This window comes from Pleurodeles waltl, chromosome 4_2, assembly GCF_031143425.1.
Source record: "Pleurodeles waltl isolate 20211129_DDA chromosome 4_2, aPleWal1.hap1.20221129, whole genome shotgun sequence".
Classification (NCBI taxonomy): domain Eukaryota; kingdom Metazoa; phylum Chordata; class Amphibia; order Caudata; family Salamandridae; genus Pleurodeles; species Pleurodeles waltl.
In genome coordinates, this window is record NC_090443.1 from 341,813,219 (window position 1) to 341,826,459 (window position 13,241).

At 50.1% G+C, this 13,241-nt stretch overlaps 1 protein-coding gene across 1 annotated transcript in view; it reads right to left on the bottom strand.

Moving 5' to 3' along the window:
- EIF3L (eukaryotic translation initiation factor 3 subunit L) overlaps positions 1-13,241 on the bottom strand; it is a 75,153-nt gene that overhangs the window by 17,957 nt on the left and 43,955 nt on the right. The window lies entirely within an intron of this gene.

Consider the following 13,241-nt stretch of genomic DNA (forward strand, 5'->3'; position numbering starts at 1 on the left):
GGCACCAGTGCATGAGCACTGTGCCCCTACAGTGTCTAAGCCAAACCTTAGACATTGTAAGTGCAGGGTAGCCATAAGAGTATATGGTCTGGGAGTCTGTCAATCACGGACTCCACAGCACCATAATGGCTACACTGAAAACTGGGAAGTTTGGTATCAAACTTCTCAGCACAATAAATGCACACTGATGCCAGTGTACATTTTATTGTAAAATACACCCCAGAGGGCACCTTTGAGGTGCCCCCTGAAACCTTAACCGACTATCTGTGTAGGCTGACTGGTTCCAGCAGCCTGCCACAACCGAGACATGTTGCTGGCCCCATGGGGAGAGTGCCTTTGTCACTCTGAGGCCAGTAACAAAGCCTGCACTGGGTGGAGATGCTAACACTTCCCCCAGGCAGGAGCTGTCACACCTGGCGGTGAGCCTCAAAGGCTCACCCCTTTGTGCCAGCACCGCAGGACACTCCAGCTAGTGGAGTTGCCCGCCCCCTCCGGCCACGGCCCCCACTTTTGGCGGCAAGGCCGGAGAAAATAATGAGAATAACAAGGAGGAGTCACTGGCCAGTCAGGACAGCCCCTAAGGTGTCCTGAGCTGAAGTGACTCTAACTTTTAGAAATCCTCCATCTTGTAGATGGAGTATTCCCCAATAGGATTAGGGATGTGACCCCCTCCCCTTGGGAGGAAGCGCAAAGAGGGTGTACCCACCCTCAGGGCTAGTAGCCATTGGCTACTAACCCCCCAGACCTAAACACGCCCTTAAATTTAGTATTTAAGGGCTTCCCTGAACCTAAGAATTTAGATTCCTGAAACTACAAGAAGAAGAAGAAGACTGCTGAGCTGACAAACCCCTGCAGAGGAAGAACAGAAGACACCAACTGCTTTGGCCCCAGACTGACCGGCCTGTCTCCTGCCTTCCAAAGACACCTGCTCCAGCGACGCTTTCTAAGGGACCAGCGACCTCTGAATCCTCTGAGGACTGCCCTGCTTCAAGAAAGACAAGAAACTCCCGAGGACAGCGGCACTGCTCCAAAAGAACTGCAACTTTGTTTCAAGGAGCAGATTTAAAGACCCCTGCAACTCCCCGCAAGAAGCGTGAGACTTGCAACACTGCACCCGGCGACCCCGACTCGACTGGTGGAGAACTAACACCTCAGGGAGGACCCTCCGGCGACTCCGAGACCGTGAGTAACCAAAGTTGTCCCCCCTGAGTCCCCACAGCGACGCCTGCAGAGGGAATCCAGAGGCTCCGCCTGACCGTGACTGCCTGAACTCCATTTCCCGACGGCTGGAAAAGACCCTGCACCCGCAGCCCCCAGCACCTAAAGGAACGGAACTCCTGTGCAGGAGTGACCCCCAGGAAGCCCTCTCCCTTGCCCAGGTGGTGGCTACCCCGAGGAGACCCCCCCTTGCCTGCCTGCAACGCTGAAGAGATCCCTTGATCTCTCATTGAAAACCATTGTAAACCCAACGCGTGTTTGCACACTGCACCCGGCCGCCCCCGCGCTGCTGAGGGTGTACTTTTTGTGCTGACTTGTGTCCCCCCCCGGTGCCCTACAAAACCCCCCTGGTCTGCCCTCCGAAGACGCGGGTACTTACCTGCTGGCAGACCGGAACCGGGGCACCCCCTTCTCTCCATTGAAGCCTATGTGTTTTGGGCACCTCTTTGACCTCTGCACCTGACCGGCCCTGAGCTGCTGGTGTGATAACTTTGGGGTTGCTCTGAACCCCCAACGGTGGGCTACCTTGGACCAAAAACTGAAACCTGTAAGTGACTTACTTACCTGTGAAACCTAACAATACTTTACCTCCCCCAGGAACTGTGAAAATTGCACTAAGTGTCCACTTTTAAAACAGCTTATTGTGTTTTATGTAAAAAGTATACATGCTAATGTAATGATTCAAAGTTCCTAAAGTACTTACCTGCAATACCTTTCAAATGAGATATTACATGTAGAATTTGAACCTGTGGTTCTTAAAATAAACTAAGAAAATATATTTTTCTATAACAAAACCTATTGGCTGGATTTGTCTCTGAGTGTGTGTTCCTCATTTATTGCCTGTGTGTATGTACAACAAATGCTTAACACTACTCCTTTGATAAGCCTACTGCTCGACCACACTACCACAAAATAGAGCATTAGTATTATCTCTTTTTGCCACTATCTTACCTCTAAGGGGAACCCTTGGACTCTGTGCATACTATTCCTTACTTTGAAATAGTGCATACAGAGCCAACTTCCTACATTGGTGGATCAGCGGTGGGGTACAAGACTTTGCATTTGCTGGACTACTCAGCCTATACCTGATCACACGACAAATTCCAAAAATTGTCATTAGAAATTGATTTTTGCAATTTGAAATTTTTCTAAATTCTTAAAAGTCCTGCTAGGGCCTTGTGTTAGTCCCTGTTTAGCATTTCTTTTAGTGTTTAAAAGTTTGTGAAAAGTTTGAATTAGATTCTAGAACTAGTTTTAGTTTCTTAAAAAGTATTCCAACTTTTAGAAGCATAATGTCTAGTACAGATGTGAATGTGGTGGAACTCGACACCACCCCTTACCTCCATCTTAAGATGAGGGAGCTAAGGTCACTCTGTAAATTAAAGAAAATAGTAATGGGCCCCAGACCTTCCAAACTACAGCTCCAGGAGCTGTTGGCAGAGTTTGAAAAGGCCAACCCCTCTGAGGATGGCAACTCAGAGGATGATGATAGTGACCTGGAGGGTGACTCCCCCCTACCAGTCCTATCTAGGGAAGACAGGGCCTCTCAAGCCCTGACTCCAAGCATAATAGTCAGAGATGCTGGCTCCCTCACAGGAGGGACCAACCTCTCTGAAATCACAGAGGATAACTCCAGTGAAGAGGACATCCAGTTAGCCAGGATGGCCAAAAGATTGGCTTTGGAAAGACAGATCCTAGCCATAGAAAGGGAAAGACAAGAGATGGGCCTAGGACCCATCAATGGTGGCAGCAACATAAATAGGGTCAGAGATTCTCCTGACATGTTGAAAATCCCTAAAGGGATTGTAACTAAATATGAAGATGGTGATGACATCACCAAATGGTTCACAGCTTTTGAGAGTGCTTGTGTAACCAGAAAAGTGAACAAATCTCACTGGGGTGCTCTCCTTTGGGAAATGTTCACAGGAAAGTGTAGGGATAGACTCCTCACACTCTCTGGAAAAGATGCAGAATCTTATGACCTCATGAAGGGTACCCTGATTGAGGGCTTTGGATTCTCCACTGAGGAGTATAGGATTAGATTCAGGGGGGCTCAAAAATCCTCGAGCCAGACCTGGGTTGACTTTGTAGACTACTCAGTAAAAACACTAGATGGTTGGATTCAAGGCAGTGGTGTAAGTAATTATGATGGGCTGTACAATTTATTTGTGAAAGAACACCTGTTAAGTAATTGTTTCAATGACAAACTGCATCAGCATCTGGTAGAGCTAGGACCAATTTCTCCCCAAGAATTGGGAAAGAAGGCGGACCATTGGGTCAAGACTAGGGTGTCCAAAACTTCCACAGGGGGTGACCAAAAGAAAGGGGTCACAAAACCTCCCCAGGGGAAGGGTGGTGAGACAGCCAAAAACAAAAATAGTAAAGAGTCTTCTACAGGCCCCCAAAAACCTGCACAGGAGGGTGGGCCCAGAGCCTCTTCACAAAACAATTCTGGGTACAAGGGTAAAAACTTTGATCCCAAAAAGGCCTGGTGTCATAGCTGTAGTCAGTCTGGACACCAAACTGGAGACAAGGCCTGTCCCAAGAAAAATACCACTTCAAACTCCACTCCAGCTAACACTGGAATGGCTAGTCTCCAAGTGGGATCAACAGTGTGCCCAGAGCAAATCAGGTGTCACACTGAAGCTACATTAGTCTCTGAGGGTGGGGTGGATTTAGCCACACTGGCTGCCTGGCCCCCTAACATGCAAAAATACAGGCAGCAGCTCTTAATTAATGGGACAAGTGTAGAGGGCCTGAGGGATACAGGTGCCAGTGTCACTATGGTGACAGAGAAACTGGTTTCCCCTGGCCAATACCTGGCTGGACAAACTTATCCAGTCACCAACGCTGACAATCAGACTAAAGTACATCCCATGGCTATGGTAACTTTAGAGTGGGGAGGGGTCAATGGCCTGAAACAGGTGGTGGTCTCCTCAAATATCCCAGTAGACTGTTTGCTTGGAAATGACCTGGAGTCCTCAGCATGGGCTGAGGTAGAACTGAAAACCCATGCAGCCATGCTGGGTATCCCTGAACTGGTGTGTGTCAAGACAAGGGCACAGTGCAAGGCACAGGGTGAAAAAGTAGAGCTGGAGTCTGGAAGAAAGGCCCAGCCTACCAAGAGAAAAGGAAAGTCAGCTGGGAAACCAGCTGCAACACAACAAGAAAAAGAGAACCTCTCTTCTCAGGAAGAAGTTCTGCCCTCTGAGGGAACTGAGCCTATGGAGCTGGAACCTTATCAGGTTGAGCTCTTAGGCCCAGGGGGACCCTCAAGGGAAGAGTTGTGTAAGGGACAAGAAACCTGTCCCTCTCTTGAAGGCCTTAGGCAGCAAGCTGCTGAAGAGTCCAAAGGCAAGAAAAAAGGAACACATAGGGTCTATTGGGAAGATGGACTCCTGTACACTGAGGCAAGAGATCCCAAACCTGGTGCCACTAGGAGAGTGGTAGTGCCTCAGGCGTTCAGAGAGTTTATTCTGACCTTAGCCCATGATATTCCCCTTGCTGGGCATTTGGGACAAACCAAGACGTGGGAGAGGTTAGTCAACCACTTCTACTGTCCCAACATGTCCCAGAAGGTTATGGAGTTTTGCATCTCCTGTCCCACCTGTCAAGCCAGTGGTAAGACAGGTGGACATCCAAAGGCCCCCCTCATTCCACTTCCAGTGGTGGGGGTCCCCTTTGAAAGAGTGGATGTGGACATAGTGGGTCCACTTGAACCTCCCACAGCCTTAGGAAATATGTACATCCTAGTAGTAGTGGATCATGCTACTAGGTATCCTGAAGCTATTCCCCTTAGGTCGACTACTGCCCCTGCAATAGCCAAGGCCCTCATTGGTATCTTTACCAGAGTGGGCTTCCCTAAGGAGGTGGTGTCTGACAGAGGTACCAACTTCATGTCAGCATACCTAAAACACATGTGGAATGAGTGTGGAGTGACTTATAAGTTCACTACACCATATCATCCACAAACTAATGGCCTTGTTGAGAGATTCAACAAGACATTAAAGGGCATGATCATGGGGCTCCCAGAAAAACTCAAAAGGAGATGGGATGTCCTCCTGCCATGTCTGCTTTTCGCTTACAGAGAGGTGCCTCAGAAGGGAGTAGGGTTCTCACCCTTTGAACTTCTGTTTGGCCACCCTGTAAGGGGACCACTTGCTCTTGTTAAAGAAGGCTGGGAGAGACCTCTTCATGAGCCTAAACAAGACAGAGTGGACTATGTACTTGGCCTTCGCTCAAGAATGGCAGAGTACATGGAAAAGGCAAGTAAAAACCTTGAGGCCAGCCAACAGCTCCAGAAGTTTGGGTATGACCAAAAGGCTGCAATGGTTGAATTTCAACCAGGGCAGAAAGTCTGGGTTTTGGAGCCTGTGGCTCCCAGGGCACTTCAGGACAGATGGAGTGGCCCTTACCCAATCCTGGAAAAGAAGAGTCAGGTCACCTACCTGGTGGACCTAGGCACAAGCAGGAGCCCCAAGAGGGTGATCCATGTAAACCGCCTAAAACTCTTCCATGATAGGGCTGATGTGAATCTGTTGATGGTAACAGATGAGGAGCAGGAAGCTGAGAGTGAGCCTCTCCCTGATCTCCTCTCATCAGACCCTAAAGATGGCTCAGTGGATGGAGTGATCTATTCAGACACCCTCTCTGGCCAACAGCAAGCGGACTGTAGGAAGGTCCTACAACAGTTTGCTGAGCTCTTTTCCCTAACCCCTGGTCAGACACACCTGTGTACCCATGATGTGGACACAGGAGACAGCATGCCTGTCAAAAACAAAATCTTCAGACAGTCTGATCAAGTTAAGGAAAGCATCAAGGTGGAAGTCCACAAGATGCTGGAATTGGGAGTAATTGAGTACTCTGACAGCCCCTGGGCTAGCCCAGTGGTCTTAGTCCCCAAACCTCACACCAAAGAAGGAAAGAGAGAGATGAGGTTTTGTGTGGACTACAGAGGTCTAAATTCTGTCACCAAGACAGATGCCCATCCCATTCCTAGAGCTGACGAGCTGATTGACAAATTAGGTGCTGCCAAATTCTTAAGTACCTTTGACTTAACAGCAGGGTACTGGCAAATCAAAATGGCACCTGGAGCAAAAGAGAAAACAGCATTCTCCACACCTGATGGGCATTATCAGTTTACTGTTATGCCCTTTGGTTTAAAGAATGCCCCTGCCACCTTCCAAAGGTTGGTGAATCAAGTCCTTGCTGGGTTGGAGTCCTTTAGTGCAGCTCATCTTGATGATATTGCTGTCTTTAGCTCCAACTGGCAGGATCATCTGGTCCACCTGAAGAAGGTTTTGAAGGCTCTGCAATCAGCAGGCCTCTCTATCAAGGCATCCAAATGCCAGATAGGGCAGGGAACTGTGGTTTACTTGGGACACCTTGTAGGTGGAGGCCAAGTTCAGCCACTCCAGCCTAAGATCCAGACTATTCTGGACTGGGCAGCTCCAAAAACCCAGACTCAAGTCAGGGCATTCCTTGGCTTGACTGGATACTATAGGAGGTTTGTGAAGGGATATGGATCCATTGTGACAGCCCTCACAGAACTCACCTCCAAGAAAATGCCCAAGAAAGTAAACTGGACTGTAGAATGCCAACAGGCCTTTGACACCCTGAAACAAGCTATGTGCACAGCACCAGTTCTAAAAGCTCCAGATTACTCCAAGCAATTCATTGTGCAAACAGATGCCTCTGAACATGGGATAGGGGCAGTTTTGTCCCAAACAAATGATGATGGCCTTGACCAGCCTGTTGCTTTCATTAGCAGGAGGTTACTCCCCAGGGAGCAGCGTTGGAGTGCCATTGAGAGGGAGGCCTTTGCTGTGGTTTGGTCCCTGAAGAAGCTGAAACCATACCTCTTTGGTACTCACTTCCTAGTTCAGACTGACCACAGACCTCTCAGATGGCTGATGCAAATGAAAGGTGAAAATCCAAAACTGTTGAGGTGGTCCATCTCCCTACAGGGAATGGACTTTATAGTGGAACACAGACCTGGGACTGCCCATGCCAATGCAGATGGCCTTTCCAGGTCCTTCCACTTAGAAAATGAAGACTCTCTTGGGAAAGGTTAGTCTCATCCTCTTTCGTTTGGGGGGGGGGTAAGGAAATGCCTCCTTGGCATGGTTACCCCCTGACTTTTTGCCTTTGCTGATGCTATGTTTTGAATTGAAAGTGTGCTAACCAGGCCCCAGCACCAGTGTTCTTTCCCTAACCTGTACCTTTGTTTTCACAATTGGCACACCCTGGCATCCAGGTAAGTCCCTTGTAACTGGTACCCCTGGTACCAAGGGCCCTGATGCCAGGAAAGGTCTCTAAGGGCTGCAGCATATCTTATGCCACCCTGGGGACCCCTCACTCAGCACAGACACACTGCTTGCCAGCTTGTGTGTGCTGGTGAGAACAAAACGAGTAAGTCGACATGGCACTCCCCTCAGGGTGCCATGCCAACCTCACACTGCCTATGCAGTATAGATAAGTCACCCCTCTAGTAGGCCTTACAGCCCTAAGGCAGGGTGCACTATACCATAGGTGAGGGCACCAGTGCATGAGCACTGTGCCCCTACAGTGTCTAAGCCAAACCTTAGACATTGTAAGTGCAGGGTAGCCATAAGAGTATATGGTCTGGGAGTCTGTCAAACACGGACTCCACAGCACCATAATGGCTACACTGAAAACTGGGAAGTTTGGTATCAAACTTCTCAGCACAATAAATGCACACTGATGCCAGTGTAAATTTTATTGTAAAATACACCCCAGAGGGCACCTTAGAGGTGCCCCCTGAAACCTTAACCGACTATCTGTGTAGGCTGACTGGTTCCAGCAGCCTGTCACAAACGAGACATGTTGCTGGCCCCATGGGGGGAGTGCCTTTGTCACTCTGAGGCCAGTAACAAAGCCTGCACTGGGTGGAGATGCTAACACCTCCCCCAGGCAGGAGCTGTCACACCTGGCGGTGAGCCTCAAAGGCTCACCCCTTTGTGCCAGCACCGCAGGACACTCCAGCTAGTGGAGTTGCCCGCCCCCCCCCCGGCCACGGCCCCCACTTTTGGTGGCAAGGCCGGAGAAAATAATGAGAATAACAAGGAGGAGTCACTGGCCAGTCAGGACAGCCCCTAAGGTGTCCTGAGCTGAAGTGACTCTAACTTTTAGAAATCCTCCATCTTGCAGATGGAGGATTCCCCAATAGGATTAGGGATGTGACCCCTTCCCCTTGGGAGGAGGCACAAAGAGGGTGTACCCACCCTCAGGGCTAGTAGCCATTGGCTACTAACCCCCCAGACCTAAACACACCCTTAAATTTAGTATTTAAGGGCTTCCCTGAACCTAAGAATTTAGATTCCTGAAACTACAAGAAGAAGAAGACTGCTGAGCTGACAAACCCCTGCAGAGGAAGAACAGAAGACACCAACTGCTTTGGCCCCAGACTGACCGGCCTGTCTCCTGCCTTCCAAAGGCACCTGCTCCAGCGACGCTTTCTAAGGGACCAGCGACCTCTGAATCCTCTGAGGACTGCCCTGCTTCAAGAAAGACAAGAAACTCCTGAGGACAGCGGCACTGCTCCAAAAGAACTGCAACTTTGTTTCAAGGAGCAGATTTAAAGACCCCTGCAACTCCCCGCAAGAAGCGTGAGACTTGCAACACTGCACCCGGCGACCCAGACTCGACTGGTGGAGAACTAACACCTCAGGGAGGACCCTCCGGCGACTCCGAGACCGTGAGTAACCAAAGTTGTCCCCCCTGAGCCCCCACAGCGACGCCTGCAGAGGGAATCCCGAGGCTCCCCCTGACCGTGACTGCCTGAACTCCATTTCCCGACGGCTGGAAAAGACCCTGCACCCGCAGCCCCCAGCACCTAAAGGAACGGGACTCTTGTGCAGGAGTGACCCCCAGGAGGCCCTCTCCCTTGCCCAGGTGGTGGCTACCCCGAGGAGCCCCCCCTTGCCTGCCTGCAACGCTGAAGAGACCCCTTGATCTCTCATTGAAAACCATTGTAAACCCGACGTATGTTTGCACACTGCACCCGGCCGTCCCCGCGCTGCTGAGGGTGTACTTTTTGTGCTGACTTGTGTCCCCCCCGGTGCCCTACAAAACCCCCCTGGTCTGCCCTCCGAAGACGCGGGTACTTACCTGCTGGCAGACCGGAACCGGGGCACCCCCTTCTCTCCATTGAAGCCTATGTGTTTTGGGCACCTCTTTGACCTCTGCACCTGACCGGCCCTGAGCTGCTGGTGTGATAACTTTGGGGTTGCTCTGAACCCCCAACGGTGGGCTACCTTGGACCAAAAACTGAAACCTGTAAGTGACTTACTTCCCTGTGAAACCTAACAATACTTTACCTCCCCCAGGAACTGTGAAAATTGCACTGTGTCCACTTTTAAAACAGCTTATTGTGTTTTATGTAAAAAGTATACATGCTAATGTAATGATTCAACGTTCCTAAAGTACTTACCTGCAAAACCTTTCAAATGAGATATGACATGTAGAATTTGAACCTGTGGTTCTTAAAATGAACTAAGAAAATATATTTTTCTATAACAAAACCTATTGGCTGGATTTGTCTCAGTGTGTGTTCCTCATTTATTGCCTGTGTGTATGTACAACAAATGCTTAACACTACTCCTTTGATAAGCCTACTGCTCGACCACACTACCACAAAATAGAGCATTAGTATTATCTCTTTTTGCCACTATCTTACCTCTAAGGGGAACCCTTGGACTCTGTGCATACTATTCCTTACTTTGAAATAGTGCATACAGAGCCAACTTCCTACAGGTATTGACTACAGTGACGTGAAGGTATTTGCAATGCCTGGGGCGAATGGGTATGTCAAAATAGGCATCTTGGAGCTCTAATGATGTCATGTAATCTCCACTGTTCAGAAAGTGGAGGATGTTCGACAGGGTTATCATACAGAAGGATGTTTTGCTCAAAAATGTGTTTAATTGTCAGATCTAGAATTGGATTCCCTTCTCCTGACTTTTTTCTTACTAGGAAGAACCAGGAATAGAAACCTAGTCCTCTCTGATGAGGGGGAACCTTCTCTATTGCTCCCCTGGAGAGCATTTGAGATGCTTCTTGTTTTAGTAAGTGAAGAGGAGGTTGGTGCTGTAGGAAAATCACTCTTTTTGGCATGGTTACCCCTGCTTTTTGCCTGTTATCAGTGTGTTTAGACTGTTTTCACTGGGATCCTGCTAACCAGGACCCCAGGGATTGTGCTCTCTCCTCTAAATTTGGTTGCTTTGGTACCCTTTACACCCCACAATTGGCATACTGGTGTACCTGTGTAAGTCCCTAGTATATGTTACTTAGGTACCCTCGGCATTGGTACACCAGGGGTCCCCCATGGGCTGCAGCACGTATTATGCCACCCATGGGAGCCCATGCAAACTGTGTCTGAAGGCCTATTTGCAGCCTGCGTGAAAAGGTGAATACACACTTTCACAGCTAGTCACTGCAACAGGTCACTGTAAGTCACTCCTATGGTAGGCCATTTCAGCCCAAAGGGCAGGGTGCAGGTTCGTGTGTGTTCGGGCACCCCTTCATGAGCAGAGGTGCCTCTACGAACTCCAGTTCCAATGCACTGGACTTCGTAAGTGTGGGGAAGCCATTTTACCAGTGTCCAGGCCATAGGTCACCACCTGTGGTCCAGCTACATAATTGTAACTCCGAACCTAGGCATTTTTGATATAAAACATGTTGGACTCACACCCCAATACTAATGCCAGTATTGGTGGCATGATTCCATGCACTCTGAGGGGCTCCTTAGAGGACCCCCCCCCCACAGTATTGCTCCTACCAGTCTTCCAGGGTTGCGAGCAGCCACTCCGCTGCAGCCCCTCAGACAGGTTTATGCCCTCCTGCTGCTTGACCAGCTCAAGCATGGGAAGGCAGAATAAAGGATTTCCTTTGGGAGAGGGGATGCAACACCATCTCCCTTGGAAATAGGTGTTAGTGGGCTCGGGAGGGGCAGCCTCCGCACAGCACCGGCTTCTTTTGAAGAACATATTTGGTACCCTCTTTACATAATCCGGTTTGCACCAGTCCAGGAACCCCCAGTCCATGCTCTGGCACAAACCTACACAAAGGAAAGGGAAATGACCACTCCCTTGTCCATCACTACCCTGGGGTGGTGCCCTGAGCTCCTCTAGGTGGCCACTTGACTCTGCCATCTTGTAAACAAGATGCTCAAAGGCCCCTGGGAACATCTGGTTGATCAAGACAGGTAACCGATGTCAGTGACCCCCTCTGATAGGTGGTCACCCTGCAGAGTGACCAAGCCCCCTGTTGGGGCTATTTAGGGACTCTCTTGCAGATGGGTCCCCAGATTTGGCGTGCAAGACTCCACCACAACTCCTCTGCATCAACTGCTTTTGCTGCTGGCCACTGGCCTTCTCAAGAAGCAAACAAGCCTGCCACACATGAGACAACCTAGCCTTGCAACATTGTTTCTCTGGCTCCTTCCAGCAGTTGCAACATTTCCACAGCTGTGCATCCTCTGGGGGTCTGCAAGACTTCAGCTGCACCAAAGAAGGAATCTTCCTTGGAGTGAGGGAATCACTCCCCTGCATCCATCAATCAATCAATCAAAGGATTTATAGAGTGCACTACTCACCCGTTAGGGTCTCAAGGCGCAGGAGGGGAGGCGGGAGCTACTGGTCGTAAAGCCATGTTTTGAGGAGTTTCCTGAATGTCAAGAGGTCTTGGGTCTGGTGAAGATGAAGCGGTAGGGAGTTCCAGGTCTTGGCGGCTAGGTGAGAGAAGGATCTTCCTCCGGAGGTGGTTCGGCAGATGGAGGCAAGGGCGAGGTTGGCAGTGCGAAGATTGCCGGTGGGGGTGTGGAAGGGGAGTCTGTCGTTGAGGTAGGCTGGACCTGTGTTGTGGATGGCTTTGTGTGCATGGATGAGGAGTTTGAAGGTGATCCTCTTTGATACTGGTAGCCAGTGTAGGTCTCGGAGGTGGAGGGGGTTGCGGTGTGGGACGTCAAGAATGAGGCGGGCGGAAGCGTTCTGGATTCTTTGCAGCTTTGTTTGGAGTTTGACTGTTGTTCCTGCCTATAGGGCATTTCTGTAGTTCAATCAGCTGCTGACCAGGGCGTGGGTGACAGTTTTCCTAGTTTCGACGGGAATCCACTTGAAGATTTTGCGGAGCATGCGGAGAGTGTTGTAGCAGGAAGAGATGCATCCACGTGCACCTAAGGCAACAACTTCTGGCTGCTGAGATCAACTCCCCGCTGAACTGCATTGATCATCCAACACAGGTGGTGGTGGTTCTGAGTGGTCCTCTTGGTCCTCTCTGCCTTCTGTCCAATTTGGGAGACGGTGAGCCCTTGCCTCTCTTTGCAGGACAGAATCCCTGTGCACTGCAACTCTTGCAGCAACCAAGGCTGGTGGACTCCTGTTCCGAGGGATCTTCAGGTTCCAAGTTCTGCTAGCCTCCAACACTTCATCCTTGAAGGGATAGTCTCCTCTCTGCTGATCCAGCGATGTGGGATTCCTCTCAAGGTGTGCTGACTGGACCTCACTGTAACTTACTGTGCCTGCTGCCAGTGGGTTGCCTGTGGGGGATTCAACTCCTTCTGCTGGCTCTCCCGACTGCGGAGTGTCAGCCCGGACTCCCCTCCAAGGGTCGAGTCCTCTGGACCTTGCTGGTCCTCTTCAGCCCTGCAAATCCTATTCTGTCTAGATTTGCACTTGCCAAGGCTTGTTGGTGGTCTTCCAGACCATTGCTCCATCTTCGACTCTGTGACTGGCGTGGGATAGCTTCTGCACGACTTCAGGGACTCCTCCGTAGCTCCTGGACTCCACAGCTGACCTTCATCTTCCATTGTCAACCCAGATCTTCACCCACAGAAGGGCGGGCAGTGTCTCCTGCCCCACCTAGGCACCCCTGCATGGACTAGACTCTATCCCCTTCTTTTGCAGGTCATCTTCCTCCGGAATCCACCATTGGGTTCCACTGGGCTGGTCCTGTTCTTGTAAACTTCCTTGTCCAAGTCCCCTTGTTAGTCTATGGGAAGACCA